Source organism: Anas platyrhynchos, chromosome 5 (genome assembly GCF_047663525.1).
Source record: "Anas platyrhynchos isolate ZD024472 breed Pekin duck chromosome 5, IASCAAS_PekinDuck_T2T, whole genome shotgun sequence".
In the NCBI taxonomy this organism is placed as follows: domain Eukaryota; kingdom Metazoa; phylum Chordata; class Aves; order Anseriformes; family Anatidae; genus Anas; species Anas platyrhynchos.
In genome coordinates, this window is record NC_092591.1 from 8,186,840 (window position 1) to 8,206,893 (window position 20,054).

Below are 20,054 nucleotides of genomic sequence, written 5' to 3' on the forward strand. Positions count from 1 at the left end.
GGCAGCACGGTGTTTGGGATCACCGCCTCATGCCTGCACTGTGGTCCTGGCTCACGGCATGTGTCTGGGAGGCTCGGGGTGGGGAGGGATTGCTGCAGCTGACAGCTGAAGTGTGTTTGAAAATGCAGCTATTTTAAGAGCCTGTAATGGGCTGGTAGATCCCCTCCCTTCTCAAGGCAAAGCTTTATTTGGAGGAGCCAGTCCTGCCATCTGACAGGCATCCTGTAAATGCAGTCCGTGGGGGTGCTGGACATGTGCGTGCAGCTTGAAGTGGCTCTTGCCTGTCCATTGCAAGGTGTGGGGAGGTGCTCCTCATCAAATCCAGGAGCAGGGCATGGCAGGAGGTGCTCCTCATCAAATCCAGGAGCAGGGCATTGCAGGAAGTCACCCTGACTCCTCCTGCAAACTTACATGGGCCCTAAGAGGGCCCAGAACTGACAACCTCCTTTAGGAAATAAAATGGAGACACACTCCCAAAATGCCAAACAGCCAAAGACAGTGCTTTGGAGGGAATTTGCAGGGATTTGCAGGGAATCCTTCACAGCTGCACTGGGAGGATGGAGTGACAGAGGTGACAGGAATCAGGGAGGTGAGTGGATTCACAGAGCAGTGCCTGCTGCTGAACTGCTGCGTGGTCACAGGAATATATCCATAGCAATCCCCAGCTGGTCCAGGCTCACTGTGGAATAGCCTGGTGTCCTCCCTTGCTGCTGCTGCTGATTTTAACTCTGAAGTTTTCCTGGCTGAGGGATGTCTGCGTGGATCAGGGCTGGGTGATGCTGATGGAGTGTTGCAATATATTTCCCTCACTGAGTGACAGGGAGCACATGAATCATCAGCTGGCACTGAAGGGGGGATGCTGTCTCCTGCAGCCTTGCTTCCCCTTTGACAGGGCTCCCCAGGGCTTGTCACATGTGGGGCTTGTAAAGTCGAGGACTTACTCCGGGTGTTACCCTGGGAACAGTAATTGAGTAATTGTCTGGATGGGATGGGGAGATAAACATCCCGATGGCCTTTAGGAAAAAGGTCCAAGGAAAATGAGATCCTGAAAGCCAGGTATCACAATACCTGAGTACAAGGTGCCTGACATCTGTGCTGCAATTCAGTATTTAGTGTGAGCATTCTGTGGAGCTGAGATGTTAGCCCTGAAGGAACCCCAAAGGGCTTTGCAGGGAGCTGTCCCAGCATGCCATCAGAATCCCAAGAGCCATCAAATCCCCCCTTACCATGAGAGCAAACAGCTCCGCTCTGCTCCTGCCTGGCAGAAGTGGCAAATAACCAGCCCTTCCTATTTCTCTTGAGAATGCTGATCGTCTCCCCCAGCTCTGAGAGGGGTGCGCAGTGCAGGGTGGAAAGTGCTGCTGCCAAAAGCCTTGTCCCTCATTTATTCCTCAAATAAACCCTTCCGTTTATTAGCTGACATTTCGGCCAAGCTCTCTTTCCCTGGGGCTTGGCAGGAACTGAGCGAGAAACTTGTTTAACCTGGTGGAAGGGCTCTGCAGTAGTAACGGGAGCCCAGGGATGCTGAAGGGTGCTGGGGGTGTCAGCTCCCTTTCACAGGCACCGAAGGCCTCACAACACAGCAGTCTGCTCCTAACAGTTTGTTACCTCCCGATGTTCATCTACTTAGACTTCAGCCTCTTCACTGGGCAAATGGGAGTAATTTAGTCATTATTTCCAGCAGCAAATTGACTCCATTAGAGTTCAGCTGCCCGATGCTCCAGCTGCTAAAGGGGTGGGAGTGGTGCTGTCTGGCTGCTACAAATTAGGCATCTTCTTGGTTCCTGGTTTGCCTTTACCACTTCACTTTTCCCTCTATGCATCCCTTCCAACTCCATGCTTGGTCTGATGCTTTTTTAACCCTTTCTCAAAGCCCTGCTCTCCTCTTCATTCTCATAGCGCAACACTGGCAGGTTTGTTGGCTTTGCCACCTTGTTCTGTGTCCTGAGTCACTCCCTTTTGGGCAGCGTGTGACATGGTTGCTGCAGACATCTGCCATTAGCCAGGCCCCCTTGGACTTGTACCGTGTGCCTCCTTGCCCACCCTCTGCCTTTTTTTCCCAGCAAAAGGCAGGTTTGAGGGAGGGGGCAAAGCCTCCCCTCCCCTTATGGCAAACTCACCATGGGCACAGCTACCACTGGGGCTTTGTATTCAGGAACAGAAACACCAGTGGCTTTTTTTGTGCTGTATTGACCATTTGTTAAATCTTTAAAGTCCATCTGCTTGGGCTGAAATCATTTTAATGACCAGACATGAACAATTTCGTGATGATTTTTCAGGAAAAAATTGGCTGGATTGGAACTTTGGTGCCTGTTGCTCCAGCTGGTAAACTGCGGACTCTGGTTCAGGGACATAAACGTGGCTGTGCTAGGGTGCTAGGGATCATTAAGGGCTGGGGGCCAGCCCCACCAGCAGAGCACAGCAGATGTGATTTTCTTATCTCTGGCACTCTAAGGGTCTCCCTCCCTGCATCTCCTCTCTGTGTGCCGGGGAGATGCTATTTGTTTTGCTGATTGTTTTGTTAGCAGATTACAATTCTGTTGTTAAATGCTGGTATTTTTCCATCCTCCCCCTCCACCCTCTTCCTAACTGATGCTCATACTTGGTGTACTGCTATGGCTCTGACAAGTTTTTTCCAGCCATTTGTATTTAAATCGCTGCCCTTCCTTAGCATATGTCGATGCCCCAAAGGGTCAGTCACAAGGAACTACATCTTGGAGATGAAATATTTCAAATCAAGCCACTCTCAAGTGCTTTGGCTTTAAGTGATTTCTGAACAACCTGGGGTCCAGAAGATTTAAAAACAACAACAACAAAAAACATGAAATTATGCTGAGTGGAAAAACAAAACAAGTAACAGTTCTGATAGAGTCAAGCATTTTTAAAAATACAAGCTATCTGGGGGGTGGGGAGATGTATCCCCAATATTTTACACTGTGTCTGCAAGGTACAAGTGCCCTCAAACTGGAATGTGGCAGAAGGCAGCCTGATTTCAATTATACCTTTTTTTTTTTTTTTTTTTTCCTCCCTGATGTTTTTACTAGTTTTTCTGTAGTTCAGGAGCACAAACATGAAATACTGAAATTTAAGGAGAACTGGAGTTTATGGTGGATTGGGTGCTAGTCTGGGACTGAACTGGTTTAGCAACAGGATTTAGGTTGCTGAGATCCTCACTGTATTCATAACTGTGGCATGGGGCAAGGATAACTGAAAAAGAATGAAACTGCACAAAGTATTGTTTGCCAGGACAATGAAGTTATCAAGCCTAAACTGAAATATATAGAAAGCATACAGTAATGCAGAAAACTATAAGGAAGGTTAACCTAGAAAGGAGAGGGATGTACCAAAGAAAGAGACCTACTAGGCTGGACATGCAGTGGGACCACACTGGATTGATAGCACAGCACTGCTGTCCTCCTACATCAGCAAACTCTGGGATGAGACCTGTCACATCTATTTTGAGTAGACTTATTAACTCTGACAGCGATCCAGAATTTCATGGCGTAAATTTAAGCATTTTGCAGTGAGCGCATATTGCTGCTAATTCCAATTATCTGTAATTCCGTGGGCTGAAGGGAAGCAATGCCAGTCCTGTAAGTTATCTGCTAAACAGGTCTCCGGGCTGAGGCTCTGGCCTGGCTGTGGTTTGGTGAAGCATCACTGGCACGGCATGAGTTGTGGCCTGCTGAAAAGCAGCACATCAGTGGCAACTTGCTTGTGTATAAAGTGCTGGGTAAGGCACAGGCAGCTGAAGCCATGCGTGCTGCCAGGACTTTGTGAGGATGCTGCTGCGAGTGTCTGAAATTGGAAACAATAGCTGCAAACAGCAGCACTGCTATGAAAGGTGTCCCAGCAGCTGGGAGGTGCTGTTATTTAGGAAAACACTTGCTCAGGGTAATGGGAAACATCTACAAGTCCCAGGAAGAATGGTGAAATGGGGCACTGAGTTGTATGGCCTGAGAAAGCGTCAAGTACAACAGCCATAGCAGGCTGAAACGGCTGCAGCTCAGGCATGATATGTGCAGAACTGATGGATTTACTACTGCTGGGAAACACTTGTGCTGATATTTCAGGGTGATCCATGGCTACATGCTGGAGATGCCAGAGAGACTGATTTAACGCTGGCTGAGTAAGGCAGTGTTTGAGATGTGTTTTTGAGAGTCTCTCTGCCCTCCAAAGCAATTTACAAACCTTTGTGCTCAGGGTTTTGCTGCATAGAGCTGGCGGTACAAAGGGGTGACACGGAGGACGCCATGGCCAGCAGATGGCACAGCTTTTGGTGACGCTGCCTCTTGTTTCTGTGCTGGGTCACTTCCTACTGGTGGTACAGACACCATGATCTGAGAAGCTGCCTCAGAAACAGCACTCTGGAGAAGTGTTTGGGCTGCAGATGATGGCAGATCTCCCACATCTCTTGTAGGTCAGTTAGTTCTGTAACAAACAACAGCAGCATAGGACCGATCAGCGCCTATGTTCCAGCAGAATCTGTCTTTCTCCAGCTCCCCTCCACTGGATCATGTTGTAGGCTCGTCAGCTAGATGCCGTGAAATACAGGTCCCCACTGGCTCTTCTGAGCCGAGCATCCCCGGCTCCTCTCTGCTGCACGTCCTCAGCTTTCATCAAGCTTCATTAAGGAAAGCAAACATCCGGTGTTTACACGAACTGGCACCTCTTCATTATTGTTCGAGAGGATGAAATGCAATCACTTGCTGCAGTTCGCGCTAGTATTATGACAAAAATGTAAAAAGAAATGCTCAAAATATTTGTATTTCCTTGTCCCATTCTGTTTAGCAGCCCTAGTGCTCCCATGCTAACGGGGAAACACCTTATTGGCACCTTCTTGTCCTTTGGTCCCCATCCTTCTGTCTGTGTGTGCACTATGCACATGCACTCATATGGTCCCTGCAGCCCAAATGTTTAAGAGGTGGCTGACAAGCAATTTGGACATGCACATGGAGAAAGCCCTCTACTTTGGAAGCCTTTGTATGCTTGTTATTTAGGGGAGGATATATCAGAGCAGCTTGTTCAGCTCTCTTCTGTGTCAGCCCTGAGAACGTACTATGTAATGGACAAACCATCACAACAGCTAATCTTCAGCTTTGGGTTGCTCAGACTTCAAGCTTCAGTGCCTGTGCACGTTCACTTAACCAGTCACTAAATTTTGGCCATGTGGCTGAAGGGAGAACAACAGAAAATGAATGGTGGGTGGGCTGCTGGGTCTGGGGAAGGACTGGAGGTGTGGGGTAAGGGTTAAAGTGGGCCAGTGATCTTATTTTTAAAGTGGGACCTTATTAATAAAGATTAGGTCAAGGAATGATAACAGCTCAGGAAACAGCTCTTTCTTTTTTATTTTTATTTATTATTTCTATTTTTATTTATTTTTCAGCTCCTAAGCAAAATTAAATGCGTGTCTCGGCTAATAAACTATGATGATGTCTGACCTATGTCAGTAGCTGCCTACTTTTTGATTTTTTAAATATATGTATGATGATACATACTCAAGCCTTACACTGAATGAAAAAGTAGGAAGGTCACTGTGAGAGAGTACTCCTCTCCTTCCTCCCCACACGTCCCATGCATCTCAGCATCCTCTGTTCAGCCACAACCTCCTTCAAGCTGTGCTCCCCTCTTCCCTGCTGCTAACACCACCTGAAGTTGCTCCTCCAGAGTCCAGCAGGAGTTTACCCATGACTTCTCTCTGCTTCTGGCCTTTGGCTGCTTTTCCTCACTTTGCTTACAGGATTCGCTCGTGCGTTTCAAGTGAGAGACCTCTGCTTTTGCAGAAGGCGCTGGCAAAGCTATGCACATCAATCCTGTGAATATTTCCAGGTCAGGTACCGGCCAGGCAATGGCGATGTGAGATTTGCTATGCTGCTTCACACAGCACTGACCTCTGCAGTGACCTGGACTTTTTACGGAGGGTGAGAGGTAGTTCAGCCTCTGTGTTTGCTCAGCCCACAGAGCACCATGCGGGATGGCTCAGATATGCCAAACTGCATGTTGTGATTAAGTGGAACGGTCCATCATCTATTAAGATCAGAGCAAATTACAGCCACATTAATTAAACATAGGCTCTCTGGTTGAACCTAAGCCACAGATGGCATCCCACAGATGGAATGCCACTCTTGATATTCACAGAACCACTCAGCCCTTTAACTTCAGCTTTTGCTGATTAGCAGAGCAATTTATTTTAGGTGCAGCTATTGGCCTCTGCTGAGGAGAGTGCTCTTAAATGGATATCACTGACAAGGGCCCAGCGTACAGAGAGAAGCGCGATGGGGAGCAGGGATAATGGAAGCTCCAAAAGTTATCAACTGTTCTTCCATCCCGGCCTTTCAAAACAGCAGGAAGGGAATTGGGCACCGAGATCCCACTGATGTTCACTAGCATTTGGCTGTTCTGCTGCTTTAGGTGCTATTTTTTGAGTGATTGTAGCTGTGATGTGTTGGAGGATGTCCTGATTTGATCTTGTAATACTGAATATGGAGCTCTTTTACAATGGAAACATTTATCCTTTGAAGCTGAGTCCTAAAATCATCCTTGCCTCTCCCACCAGAAGGCTCAGGTTATGCCTCATTGGTTTTTGTGTTGTGTTTTTGGCAGTGCTTGTGGGAAAGATGCACAGCAGCATAGCAGGATTTATTTAGCAGTAATGCCTACTGGTGATAACCTAAAACGGGACCATATTCTGTTAAGCACTATGCATCCCGTGAGCCAAAGAGGAGAAGGAGGTTATAAAGTAAAATTTTCTTCATCCGGCCACATGGAAACTAAAGAATGGGTATGAAATGACTTTTCCAAGGTCATACAAGAATGCTGCGGCAGAGCTAAGACCTAGCACAAGACAGTCTGAGTTCTAGGCCAGAGCAATAATGTCAATTATAATTATTAATGTCAAAGGAGGAGGAGGGAGCAATAGAGGAATGACATTTCTGCAAAGAGGAGGATGGCAGGGAATTATTTAACACTTTAAGGCATCCTGACACTGTGTGTAAAGATAAGTGTGGGATTCTAAAATCAAAATAGGTTTCTTTTAAAATACGCCATCTCATTTATAATCTTAATTTTTAGTTAAAGAGGTGGGAGGGAATTCGCCATTACTGTCTTTGAAAGAAGGCAGCCTGTTACAGCACTAATTAAAAGCATTTCTGGAAAGGGCTTGCATGCTTTTCCTTTGTCTCCTTCAGGGCCTCTTTTTTAACTGTGAGCAGCCAGGCTTGCCTGAAGATGCTGTGCTTGCCCTGATAAAGGGTCATCTTCAGAAATAAGGAGAAAGCAGTTTGGAAGTTTAGTGCGTGTTTTGGCTAGCCACCTCCTCGATCAGAGCTGGCTTGTATCTTCCAGTCTCTTCCTAAAGGCAGCCTGGCCAACAACCATCGTGCATAGTGCAGCTCCTGGAAGAATGAGGAGCATGGTAGTGTGAAGTCCAGGAAATTTGGAAGCTCACAGCTATCCTCTTTCTGTAAACAAGGAGAAGAGCAACCCAACGTTTGGGCAACTGTGAGGTAGATGCATATGTCTCTCTGTAGAAAGCAGTGAGGCATGACACACTTGGAGACAGCTCACCTACTTCTCATTAAGAGGTATGAACTTAGTATTTGGGGCAAGGCATGGACTACAAAGACTGGAGGGAATACAAGACTCTGTAGAGACAACGCTTCCCACTGGTTCCTTCACTCCTCTGACATTTCTAGGGTGCCATCCTTATCCTCTAACAGAAAGTTAAGACCTACTAGTTTAGAGCTGTGATGAGCCAAGGGCAATTGTTTTTGGACCTTCGTTCTCTTCACCTGAGGCTAAGTTAAAGTCTTTCATGTGGGCTGTGGTTGTTCAGGGAGTGTTTTCTTCTGTAAACAGCTGCTGTGAACACTGAGTTTCTTTAGGGCAGCACCTACAGTTGCTCCTAACTTGTCCAGTAATAGAAGGCTGTGAATGCGCTGTGGGTGTTCGTCATCGTGTCTCCTGGCTGCAAGCCTAGACCTTTGGGCAGGACTGCTCACACTTTGCTCCTTGCCAGTAAAGTTTGTATATTTGAATCCTTGCATTGAATGCCTCGTATTTAAATAATCGCTTGTAGGTAGGGAAGACTGGGCTTTGAAGGAACATCCCAGTATGGTAATCTAGTTTTCTAAGATTGTTGGAAGAGAAAGGTGCTGGAGTAACATTATTTTCATTACTTTTGGGGTGTTTTATCTCTCTCTCTCTCTCTCTGTCATGAGAAATTTAGGGTCTAGGGAAAACTCCAGTTGTCCTGAGAAGCCTATTGACTATTTCTTATTTCAGTGGACTTCACTGAAACATAGATGAAGTTGTCTTGGGCAGGAACTCCAGATGTAGCCTGGTGGGAGGTTTCTTTACAGCACTAAGGTTAATAGCAGCAGTACCAATGCGCAGAGCTGCCTTCATACCACCAGCTGGAGACCTAGGGGTTGAGCTGTGACAAAGAGTCTTCTGTTTCACAGTGGGAGCTCTTTTGATTCCAGGAGGCAATTTAGTTTTCCCTCAAATTTGTGGCTGCTTGGAGGATTTCTTGGAGCCAGGACTACCAATTTCTGCAGCTCATTTGGAGAAAAAAAATGGAAAAAATTATTTCAGAAAAAAATAATTAAAATCTTTTGCTTCCTACAAGAACCTGAGGTTTTTAAGTTTTCATACATGTTTGAATGTTTGAATTCTCAGCAGCAGAGAAATACTAAGTTATGACCAGTTCTGAATAGAATTGTGTCTTTCTTTTCCACTTTGGCCTGGTCATGCTAGTTCGTTCACATTTTCATCTGGAATTTTTTAGGCTCGTGCTAACTAAGTGGGACCAGGTGATTTTTCCTGTTCTACTAGAAGCCTGCAGACTTGCAGGGAACTATTAATTCCATGTCTTTTGAAAGATCAGTATATTTCAGTATATATCAATATATTTCACTGTCTTACTAAGCTGCTGGGTGCCCTGCTGGGTTTAATGTTCTCAGATGATGTGTCCTTGCTCTTGGTCACCCTGAAGTTGTACCAGAAAAGTCAGGTCATTCAGTATCTTTTAGCTGCTGAAGTTTTGCTCTGAGATGTACTAAAGTGCTTGGAAAGGCTTCTTCCTGTTTTATTGATTATGGAATCAGTACCAACATTATTATTTTTAGAATACGGAGCAACCCTGATTTTTTGCCCTGAATATATAAGCAATATATATTTTGCCTTCTGAATATGTAGCTTTCAATACAAGCATGAGCAAAATTTACTTGTATTAATTTTACAATAAGGAGTATTTAATATAAACTCTCATAAAACAGATTTTAGTATAAGACTAATAGTCATCTTTTCCTTTGAAAAGCTTTTTTTTTTTTTTTTTTTTTTTTTTTTCCCCTATGCTTTCCTTCCCTGGCTTAATAATGTTGGGCTATCTGTTCTTTCCCTGAAGCGTAGTATTGGTATAGCTGGCTGTTACTGGTAATTACAGTCTTTCACAGATTATTAGTCTCTTTCAGATTGTACTCTGGTACAATCCACTGGTTCTGTGGATAGGGAGAAGTGAAACTGAGAAAGATGCAAATTTTATTTCTGAAATGTTATTGTGTCTGAAAGTTTTTGTCATCTGCTTGCCTTCGTATGATGAGGACCAATGGAAGTACAATGGATAAACCTAAGTTTACTTGGAAGGAGATAATGATATGAAAGGAAGAATTTGTCATCATAAGATAGCATCTTAACAGAAAACTGAAAACTGGGGCAAACCAAAGCCCACCAAAATATTTCATTTTGAGGTGATCATTCTGATAAAAAAATAAAATAAAAAATCCAGTCTTGTCCCAGCTCCGTTGATAGCAAAGCTTATTGATTAATTCTCTGTATTCATGGTGCCCTTCCTGACTCTATTTAATTTGGATCCTGTGTGGGCACTTGTATTTATCTTTGTGGTCACTGTGGTTTAATGTTTGTGACTGAAAAATGATACACAACTCCTAGAGCTTGCCTTGCAGCCTCAGAAGCCATTAAGCCCTATCACCTTTGGTCTCTCTCTCCTGTCGTACCCCAGGAATGATAAGCTTCCTCTTGGTATAATGATATCCAACGGCATTTTCACTTTCGTCTTTGGAAAGAGACTTTCCATCATTTCTTATTCGGGTGTTTAGATTGTTAACCCCATGTGTATGATGAAACACAGGGAGCCTTCAGAGCTGGCGTCCCCTTACTATCAAAGCCAATTTTCAGCGTGTCGTTGAGGTGACCCTGGTTGCTTTGTAGGTCTGCAGTGAGTAAGCTCACTGTGCTCAAAAGTCCCTCGCATCCAGCTCTTGGCTGGAGCTGGATAAAGCCCCGAATTGTGCTATTCATGCTCAAAGCACTGGAGGTGCGCTGGGCATCCAGGAGAGCTCAGGATTCATGTTTAATGGCTGTGAATTTGGCCAACGAGCTGGCAGGAAGCGAGCCCGGGCTGCGGGCTCCCTGTGCGAGGTGCTACGTGGAAAGGTTCTCCTGGAGGAGAACAAGGAGCCTGTTGTTACAGCAGGGCCCGGCTAGGCCAAGGTAGTGCTGGGAGGCTTCAGAGAGGAGGTTGTTCTACCAGCCTGTAAGACAGCCCAAGGCAATGAGCCCTGGGAGCCTGGGTATACAATCGGAGAAGGAGGAATGAAGAAAGCTGCTGAATGAAGACTTTGAGGCCGCGCTGTTATTGGTTTGGAAGTATCCCCTACAATGCAGGTCTCCTGAGGAGTGTGTGTGTGTGTGTGTGGAGGGCTGCACAGCCCTCAGCGATACGTTGGCTGGATGCTGTTAAATAAGGTTTTAAGACTCAGAAGACAAAGCGTTACAGACTGAAGGGGCTGGGAATGCAAGCCCTCTGCGGCAAAAGACTCTTTCTTCCTGTGTCTGCAGCCTACCTAGCACAGCGGGGTCCCTGGGCTGTCGTAAAGCTTACTCAGCACTACCTCAGTCTAAATCACCAATGTGATGGTTGACTGGCAGGAGCTTTGGAGGGGGAAAATGGCAATTACGAATTAAGTGGAAGGGGGGGAAATAATGGAAAAATAGAAGTTATACAACAGAACTGACCGCAGAATGGAAAGAGACTCTCTGGAAATCTAATAAAGCATCATTACCTTTTCTAGAAGTACACAGAGAACTGCCGTGGCAGAATATGAAACAGGAATAGTGATTCCTTCCCAGTGTCAGTCATAGCTTTGGATCAGGTGCTACTGGCCTTCTCCATCAGTCTTTTCTCTGTTTTCACAATGAAGTAGTGGCAATGAGGGGAAGGTGCTGCTGCTCCTCTTATATTCAGCTACTTTCCCCTCTTCCATTTGGCAGCAGCAGCATATGGGAATACAAGAAATTGTCTTTTTCTATCATTTTCTGAAGAACGCTAGTCTTCACCAGCTCTGTATTCCCTGGGGTGCCAAAGGGGGCTAGGGAGAGGTGACAAAATTAATGCATTTTCAGTTCTCTCTAGATAGCTGTTTCATTTTACTTCAGAGTATGTATTTGGTGCCTTTTTTTGCTTTACCACCAGAGATCTGATTACCTTGCAGCAGTTCAGCATAGTTTTCTATTAGTATTTACAAAGCCATAAGAACTAGAAATGGAAATAAATCTAGCTTAAACTATTTCAGCTGTATAGAAAACCTTATTTACTGTGAAATTAAACAAGGATAGATACCTATTTACAATCTCTGGAGTGAAGTCAACAAATGTGTTTCATTACAATAGCTAGAAAGAAAAACATCCTCTATAGAAATTTATTTGACCAAAGTAAAAGAATTCAAAGGACTGCAATGACTTTATTCCTTGTATTAGATTAACAACTGAAAAGCTGGCAAAATAGGATCATTCTGTTAAAAAATTATCTTGGCTAATGTTTACAAAACAAACAAGCAAAGCCAACAAGCCACTAACTTGTCCATTATACCAGAATTTTTACTGAATAATTGAGAAAAGAAAAAAAAAAAAAAAAAAGGAAAGAAATGCCAACAATGATTCTTTAAAAAAAAAAGAAAAGAAAAGAAAAAAAAGAAGCCCTTAGCTATGTGCTGTGCGTCAGCTGTTGTGTTTGATCAGCAGTGCATTTTGTAGGGTTATGCACTGTCATTATAACAGCTGATTGTCACTCAGAAGTAAAATATTAGCATGCATTTGATTGCAGACGTTCAGTAATAATAGCAGGCAGTGGTAGTACACTGGAACCAGGGACAAGGAGGGAGCAGACAGCAACAGTAGCACGGTGGTATCTAATTGTCTATTTGAGGCCCCTTTTGTCTCTTAATTTAGCAAGCTGACAAAAATTGCTTTTATATCTTACTCCAGGTTTCTGGGTTTGGATCAGTTCTCAACACTGCCCGTGTCTTTCTTAGCACCGATTGCTGTGACTTTGAACTCTACCCAAGGAAGTCTCGCCCATTTTACAAGCTCCACATATTCGTAAGCAACTGGAAAGCCAAAAGTACTGCTTTTCAGATGGGCACGGGCCAAACAAGCTGAAAAAATCACACTTCTGTTCAAAGGTACTGCTGCTGGGTGAACCCCTTCCACAGCGTCTGGTGCACAGCTGTGCTGTGAACCCAGGGCAGAGCCTGTTTTTTGGTGTGCGTTGGTGTGGGCTGGGAGGTAGGATGAATGTACAGGAGGAAAACCAGATCAACGTTGATACCGCAGGGTGTGCCAGTACATGATTATCATCCTGAAGCCCTTCAGCCCTGCCTTTCTGCTTGGCATCCTGCTCTCCCTTCCTTCTACCTGCTCCTACCCCAGCCCCCTCACCCCCTGGCCCTACAGTTCTCTGTTTTGGTCTCTTGGGTGTTGGCAGCACGGTTGGGTGCTGGTGTGTGGGTTACTTCTGCCCCTCAGAGCCAGACAGGCATCAGCTCACTCCTGTTCAAAAACCCTGCATGGGGGTGAGCCCTGCTGAGAGACAGGAGTCATTAGCACAGGCTCAGTGTGCACTAATGAGTCTAAATAGGTTCTGGAGGAAGCTCGTGGCTTGCCAGCACAGAGTGTGGGTGGAGAGCTGCACCTCATGGTATCAGCGTCTCCTTCCCTGGGTCTGCTTTACTGAAGTGCACGTTTCAGTGGGAAGGGCAAGAAAAATGGATAGTTTTCTAATTTCTTGCCCGCTCCTTCCACAAACAGCCCTTCCCTGGAGCCTGTAGATTTATCACAGCTGAGAGGGAATTTTGTGGCAGCTTCTTATTAAAATATTGGCAGCCTATTACTGTTCCTTACGAATGATGCAGATGGATCACCGTCTGAAACAGTGCTGAAAGGCAGCTCTGTCTGAGGTGAAACGCTCTTTGTCCATCACTGCTACCTGCACTTTCCCTCACCGGAAAGCTTTTTTTTTTTTTTTTTAAATTTTGTCTACCTCAGCAAATCAAGATCCCGAAAGTTATTTCAGAGGCCGCCTTATCTTTTAACAAATATCTATGGTCTGTATCTGTCCTGACCTTGAATTGGTTACCCGTGCATTTCTCACATCAAGATTAGATTATTGTGACTCCCTCCTGACAGCCTGGCCCGATAAGGCCCCGTACAATTTCCAGCTGGTGCTGAATGCTGCTGCCAGGCTCTCGTAATAGAGAGATGATCTCCACATTTCACCTCTGTCCAAAGCGCTGTGTTATTTGCCAGTTAAGCAATATATTGACTTGAAGAGCTCCCTGTTAAAGATGAACTGCACTTTTTTATCCACAAACACATGCGCGTGCTTTGAGAAGTGAGATGAAAGCTTAGCTAGGTGCTGACTGCCCTGTGTAATGATGATAGGAAGGTTACTTGGCACCTCGCTGCACATCACCCACATTACTAACAGACTGTCTGCAGCTCACCTCTAAACAGGATGGCATGAACCCAGCCTATTTTTTTCCTGTATCTTTTTAATTTCCTACCCTAATAGTAAAAACCTGACTTGATATTGGCTATGTCTGCCAGGTCCTGCCTGCTCTGATGGCTGATAAGCCCTGTGTTTCACAAAACTGGATGCAGGAGATCCTCTGTGGCTAAATGCAGCAGTTTCTGTACCCTGCGCTGTGGAGCTAAGCCTGCACACAGCCTGCATCAGCAGACACGTAGATGAGAAATCATCTCACACCATGCACCACGTTGTGGTACCAGAAACACTGGGAGACTGCAGGAAACTGCCAAGTGCCAACCAAAAAATGAGTACCAGGGGTCCTTTCAGGCAGAAGAGGTGCAAGAGATGGTTGAAATGGGGTATTTTGCACAATCTAACTAAAAACAAGGTGGTTGGACTGCTTTACTTCTAGCATTTTTTTTTTTTCTTCCCCCTGTATTTAAAATATTTTCAATTTCTGTGATTGGCTGAAAAAGGGAGACTATGTTTTGGGAAGGAAGTTTTTGATGGTTTTGCCCAATTCCTTTTTCTTTACAGCTATAACATTTTACAGCCTTGATATTTGGGGCATAGAGGAAGCAGAGGAGCATGTTATTCCCTGCATGTTCCAGGAGTTTGCAAAAAATTCTCCTTGCCACCTTTCCTAGGCTGACCTGTTTCCTCCCTGAACCAGATAGGCTTATTTAACATATCTACTCCAGATGGAGGGATTAACCCCTTTCTCAAAGGGTTGGTTCATTTTCCATCACCAGAAACTTTCAAATCTTCTCTTTAAAGATATACTCTAGTTTATGTAAATATATATATATTTTCAAACAGTGGTCAGACTTAGAGGCAGAAGTGGGCCCTCCAGGCTTCTTAATCTTTGATAACACTGTAAACCACTGGTGATTGAGACCAGGTGGATCCTTCTCTCCTTTTTCTGGAGGACACTCAGCCTTGACAGAATGGAGTTGTGTTAGATTCATTATAGCTGCTTTGTAGTTGTACAGATCCTGGCACAATCAAGTGTCACTGAAACTGGATTTTGCTGTCATATCCAGGAGGAGTTTTATGCTGTTACCTGACCTGATTAGCAACCAGAAAATTTTAGTTGCCATTAGCTGCAAAGGTAAAGTGAAATGCCATACGGATTCATGGAGTCACCTCTCCCTCTTCAAGGTTGTAATTCTGCAAGGGAGAAGGGATTTTGTATTGCTTTTGTTGTTTGAACTTTAAGAGTGGAGAAGGATGTCAGTGCAGTAGGTATTTGTCATTGGTGTGACTCTCCATCCCTTGGGATTACACCTCAGAGCAGCAATGTGGTAGGAAGAAGTTAGTAAAAATTATGTGGAGGTGCTTTGCATTAACTTCCTTAGCCAATCTTTTGCCACAGTTTTTGTTGCTTTCACAATCCAAAGGTTTGTCTTAAATATTAAAAAAGCAAAAAAAAAAAAAAAAAAGAAATGCTTCTAAGCAGATGAGCTCAATCTGTTTCAAGAAATATCATGTTCACAAAGCATATGCACAGTACTCAAAATTTCTTTTTAGCTAATTTATTTTTAGCTATGATATCTCTAGAATGCCCTTGACCTTCCAAAGAGGAGAGAGTTATACTACTGCAGTATATAGGGTTTTAATATTAAAAGAGGTTAAATAGTAGAAAGTGAAAAGCTCTTTGCTTCTTCTTTGGTAAGAAGTCAGCTAACGCCAGCAATTTCCATGGCAACTGCAAACAGACCATCCTGTTCACTTCCATGTTATAAATAAAACAAAAATATTCTCTAAATTACATGCTGTGCCTACATGTATTTGCTATCACGATGTTCAACAGACACTGGGAAATATTTCTGTATGTGATTTGTTAGAAAAGATTACAAGGTTTATGCAAACTAAACAGTCTTAGTGGGCTATGTTCCTTTGAGGAAATAATAAAGATAACCTCAAAACAATGCCATCCTTCTCACTGCTGATATTCTTTGAGTTTTGCAAATAATTACAAGTCCGAAAATGGTAATTTATCAGCAGCTGGTGTAAACAATAACAAAGTTGCAGTAGCATCATGTTGAATAGGGACAAAAGTAATTTAAAAAAGGGCAGGCAAGGGCTGGAACTTTTGCCTTTAAATTTCTTATGGGACATGATCACTAGACAGACAGTTGTTTTATGCCTTATTTTTTCACTTATTGCAGTAGACCAGAGCTACCCTGTGTACTCTTACTGGATCTCATAATTTGGTCTGTTTTCTAAATCCAAAATGTAAGCTATTCCACTTCATGGTAAGTCTTGATGCATGGCTAAGTTTTCATCCTGCCCTCCTGTACAAATAGTAAGTGGACTTTCCCATGTGTATCGCTGAGGGCTCAGCCTAGAGAAGGGGTAAAGCAAGAAGAAATCCTTGTGCAAAAGCAGCTCAAGATCTTTCCTCCAAATTCCTCAACCCCAGCTCGCATTCATTCAGAGGACAGGCCCTGCAAAGGCATCTGGGGTGCTGCTCACTCCCAGCAGTACTCCAAAATTGCAGAACTATTTTTTGGGTGTGGGGTGATGGTCCTATGTACTGCTTCCCAGCTGTAAGACAAGGGCTGGGACATGTGAGAAGAGCTTTCTGAGACAGCTGCTTCCATTAACTGCTCCTTGAGGTCCGAGGTGACCTTGTGGGAACAGCCCTTGCTGCTAAAAGCAGAGAGATGCATTAGGCTGAACTTGTGTCTCTCTGTAGGGTTCTTGTTGCTGGGACTGCCTTGTCCATTTGCAGCTTGTTCAGAATTCAGCAACTTCATCACTTGCTGGTCTGAACCATTATAACCCCATCATAATTACTTGGTGTCCTGCCTGCTGGCTAAGTATTGCTGACCAGATCACTCGACATGAGTGGGTTTTTAAGCACTTAGTACTGGCCTTACCTCTTCTCACACCCACATTCTCAGGGATATTCCATCAGCAAATATGCTCGCATCTGTGTGACGAGTTAGCAGGAGATGTAGATGTTGCAAAGGAGACTCTTGTTTCCACAAAATTATCTATCATCTCCTAACTTAATATAAGAAATTGTAATGATCAGCCCATTGCTTTCAGACAGGTGTCTCTAGAAATGTAATATTCTTCTTGGGTTTTTGCTCTCTTTATTACAGGGAGATGTTAATTCAGGTTTGGTTTCTTAGGTTAGTTGCATTTTACTGTGCTTGTGTGTGTGTAAAGAAGGGCATAGGTAGATATAGATTTATTTTTGTATCGTGTATTTTCATTCCTGTTAAACCTTCCAAAGGTTGAACGGAAACTTGTAAATATGGTATAATAAACACCTCAGAGAAGCGGTGAGTATTTAATAGATTCTGTTTATTGGAGATATTTTTTTCAATTAAAATTGCAGGCAAGGTTTCTAATTACAGCACAAATTATTTCAAGTGTATTTTGCTCTGTTAAAAATCTATGTAGCGGACAGTATTGCATTTGGATTAGAGCTGGGAATCCAGCCAGAAATGTGGCCCCTTTGATCCCTGCTTTCTGAGATGCCTAAAAGCACAACTGAGGGTGAGGTAGAAGAGGCAACGTCTCCATTTTCTGTTACTGAGTGTTGAATCCTGCCTCATCCCAAACTTGTCTCAATCCCCTCAGGTTCCATCGCCCCACTGTTTACACTGGAGATCCCTGCTATTTACACTAAAGATCTCTGCAATGCTCTTGAAATTACGCTGACAAATGTAATTGCTTTTGTAGTGTCTGATGTACTGTATGCTAGTCTATGGGTTTATCATAGAATTATTAAGGTTGGAAAAGACCTCCAAGATCATCTGGTCTAACCGTCCATCTGCCACCAATGTCGCCCACTAAACCATGTCCCTAAGCACCAGATCCAACCTTCATTTGAACACCCCCAGGAACAGTAACACCACCACCTCCCTGGGCAACCTGTCCCAATGCCTGACCACTCTTTCTGACAAGAAATGTCTCCTCATTTCCAACCGGAACCTCCCCTGGCGATCACCTCCCTGGTCCTGCTGGCTATGTTACTCCTGATACAAGCCAGGATGCTGTTGGCCTTCTTGGCCACCTGGGCACACAGCTGGCCATGTTCAGACAAGCACTGACCAGCACCCCCAGATCCTTTTCCTCTGCACAGCTTTCCAGCTGCTCTGCCCCAAGCCTGTAGCACTGCATGGGGTTGTTGTGGCCAAAGTGCAGGACCTGGTACTTAGCCATGTTGGACCTCATCCCATCAACCCGTCCTGTCTGGGTCCCTCTGCAAGGCCTTCCTACTCTCTGGCAGATCAACACTTCCCCCAACTTGATGTCATCTGCAAACTTACTGAGGGTGTGCTCAATTCCCTCATCCTAGTCAATCTCTAAAGATTACTTTATTATTTATTTTAAGATGATGGGGCCCAACACCGACCTCTGGGGAACACCACTGGTGACAAGTTGCCAGCTGAATGTCATTCCATTCACCACCACTCTCTGGGCCTGGCCATCCAGCCAGTTTTTAACCCAGCAAAGTGTGTACCTGAGCAAGCCATGGCCTGCCAGCTCCTCCAGGAGAATACTGTGCGAGACCACGTCAAAGGCCTTGCTGAAGGCTAGGTTGACAACATCAAGAGCCTTTCCCTAATCTACCAGGTATGTTACCTGGTTGTAGAAAATGAGGTTGGTCAGGCAGGACTTGCCTTTCATGAATCCACGCTGCCTAGGCTGGATCCCCTTGTTGTCTTGCATGTGCTGTGTGATCGTACTCAAGATGATCTGTTCCATAACCTTCCCCAGCACCAAGGTCAGGCTGACAGGCCTGTGGTTCCTGCCTTCCCTCCTGGCATTGTCGCCTCTATTACAAGACTAAGCATCTACACATAACTCTTGCCCCGGAGTCAATGGACAGAAGGATGCAACAGCCTGTCTGCCCCGTTCGTCCTTTGCCAAGTAACTGATTTTTTTACCCCCTGTGTGGAGTGCAGTCTTTCTGCACTATGTGGCTGGGGTGGGGGCAGAAGGGGAGAGGACATCTGGTCCTGTATCTTTATCTGGAGAGATTGACATGTCTCAGTGGGTACCAGGGGAAAAAGAAAAGGTTCCTTCAAGCTGCTCCAGTTGCTAAGAGACGGATGCTTCAACTTTGAAAGCCTCCATGCACGCAAGGGATATTATCCTGGCAAATTGGACTTTCAAATCCGGCAGCAAGGGGAAAAAGGTGATGCCCAAAAATAGAGGGCATTTAGGTGATCTGATTTCAGAGACATCTGTTCTTCTTTGCTAGGAGGGCAGGGGACTGGTCCAGTTAGTGAACATATGTGACTACATTATGTGTAATAAGTTTACTTGGAGTGTTTTGCTCATAAGCTCACGGCTTGGCCAGGTGACCCCCTTTCTTTCCTCCTTTCCCAAGTTAATTTTTAACTTGGCTTTTGTGTACAAAGCTTGCTTGTGTGGCGAGGCCATGTGTAACGCTTGCTTTGAAGCCTGGAACAGGTTTGCATGCAGATGGAGTGAGTGATCAAATAGTGGTTTAAAGTTTTATACCCATGGGACCTGCGAGCCTCTCCTGCAAGAGCTGTCTGTGGGCTGGCGCAGGGCTCTGAGCACAGAGCCTGCTCTGATGCAGCATTCGTGTCTGGAATCACAGCTGCCTCCCTCGGTTGCTTTGCTGTAGCTTCTTTGACTGTGTAAGCACCATCGTATATTGCCAACCAGGTGGAGCTTTAGGGAGGATGCTGTAAAAGCTGTGAAATCTTTTCTATGTTTAGACCCTCTGCCTCACACGATGGCAGGAGGGTAAAAGCTAACATCATTGCATTGCTCCTGGGACATGCATGGCTCAGAGTGTGCTCCAGACTGACAGGGAAAAGGCACAGGGAGCTCTTGGCCATTTCTGTGCTGCAGGAGGTCCTAACTTGCACGCTGCTCTACTGGCATGCCCCGGGCCACAGCTGTGTTTGCAGAGCAGAGGGACCTGGGGCTGCTCAGCCCAACACTGCCCTGGAGACACAGCTTTCATGTGCCCTGGAAAACAAAGCTCTTCCAGAAACTCCTAGAGCCATGCCTGCCAGTGGTTGGACACAAAGTGTTGGCAGTACCAGCTGTGCAGTGGGTTTCTGTATCAGCCATGGTTCACTGGGGGTGCACCAGAGTGTGCTGTGATTAATTTGAAAGTACTGAAAGGACCTGGAGTCTCAAAGGCGTCAATGTGAATTCTGTGACTTGTGCAATATTAAACAGCTACATCGGGTACAGGCTTTGAGGGTGAAGTCTTCACATT

The 20,054-nt window shown here is 44.9% G+C and overlaps 1 long non-coding RNA gene across 5 annotated transcripts in view; it reads left to right on the forward strand.

The window, feature by feature from the left end:
- The window catches only part of LOC106018961 (uncharacterized), a 122,716-nt gene that overhangs the window by 38,453 nt on the left and 64,209 nt on the right, over positions 1-20,054 (forward strand). The window contains exon 2 of one of the 5 annotated variants that reach the window (XR_011809436.1): positions 12,286-12,482. The exons of the other annotated variants lie outside the window; for them this stretch is intronic. This is a non-coding gene — a long non-coding RNA (uncharacterized lncRNA). The remainder of the gene's footprint in view (positions 1-12,285; positions 12,483-20,054) is intronic. 5 annotated transcript variants of the gene reach the window in all.